Raw genomic sequence first — 1,707 nt, forward strand, 5'->3', positions numbered from 1 at the left:
CATTCGGGAGATAGTGGGTTCGAACCCCATTGTCGGCAGCCCTGAAAATGGTTTACCGTGGTTTCCCATTTTCACACCAGGAAAATGCTGGGGCTGTACCTTAATTAAGGCCACGGTCGCTTCCTTCCCACTCCTATCCCTTTCCTATCCCTTCGTCGCCGTAAGACCTATCTGTGTCGGTGCGACGTAAAGCAACTTGAAAAAAAGTTACGTTTAATAAACAGCGAATGCATCAATCCCCCCACAATAAAGGAAGTCTACCAAGCACTGAATAAATTAAAAAAACTACAAAGCGCCAGGAAGATCAGACCTTTGCGGAAATCTGGAAATATGCAGGAAGATTAGGCAAAGTTTCCCTCCATCAAAAACTTGTCTCTATCTGGATTAAAGAACTATCAGGACGCTGGACAACAGCTCTCATTCATCCACTGCACAAAATAGGAGACAAAACCGACCCTAATAACTACAGATGAATCTCGCTCCTAGACATAACTTACAAAATACTTTCAATAATCATCCTTAATATAAGTTTACAACTTGAGAAAGAACTAGGAGAAGATCAAGGAAGTTTCAGACCCTGGAGGAGCTGTCCTGATCAGATCATGAGACTTAAGTTGATAAAATTGAAATGAAATGGCGTATGGCTTTTAGTGCCGGGGAATCCCAGGACGGGTTCGGCTCGCCAGGTGCAGGTCTTTTGATTTGACTCCCGCAGGCGTCCTGCGCGTCGTGATGAGGATGAAATGATGATGAAGACACACACACCCAGCCCCTGTGCCAGGGAAATGAACCAATTATGGTTAAAATTCCCGACCCTGCCGGGAATCGAACCCGGGACCCCTGTGGTCAAAGGCCAGCACGCTAACAATTTAGCCATGGAGCAGGACACTTAAGTTGATATTGGAGGAGAAGAAACAGAGATATGGTGATAACATTTCAAGATAGCTTACGATTGCATCCATAGAGAATCCCTGTTTAAAATTTTAAGACACCTTGCACTACACCCCCAAATTAATAAACACGATAAAACTGACTCTCACTAACACCAAATCAAAAGTGAAGTTAAGGGGTGAAATACCAGAGTCATTTGAAATTAAAACTGGACTACGGCAGGGAGATGGGCTTTCGCCACTATTTTTTAATTGTGCTCTAGAAATGGTAATGAAGGAATGGTTTAAAGATTGGCCGAAAAATTGAAACAAATTGCCTGTGTTTCGCCGGCGATTTAGCATTACTAGCAGTTGACAGAAAAGAAGCATAAACGCAGATATAAAAATGTCAAAACATTGCAAATAAAATTGGCCTCAAAATATCATTTCAAATAACAGAAATTATGTCCCAAAACCAACACAACTGAAAGAAGTTACCATAAATGGTAATAAAATGAAAATAGTAACTCAATTTAAATATCTTGGAGAAGTAATAACATATAACCGAAATGAAAAAATCTCAATCCAAACAAGAACAAATAGATTAGCTAAAGCAAAAAAAATTAACATGGGACATCTAAAAAAGAAATGTCTATCAATAAATGCAAAAATAAAACATTACAACACAGTTGTAAAACCGGAAGCAACATATGCAGCAGAAACACTTTCTCACCTGAATAAACAATCAAAGACTGGCAGACTTCAGAAAATTGAAAGGAGGATTAGAAGAACCTGCAGCAACAAAAAATACCAGGAAGATGGACAGTGACGCATAATA

Source organism: Anabrus simplex, chromosome 1 (genome assembly GCF_040414725.1).
Source record: "Anabrus simplex isolate iqAnaSimp1 chromosome 1, ASM4041472v1, whole genome shotgun sequence".
In the NCBI taxonomy this organism is placed as follows: Eukaryota; Metazoa; Arthropoda; class Insecta; order Orthoptera; family Tettigoniidae; genus Anabrus; species Anabrus simplex.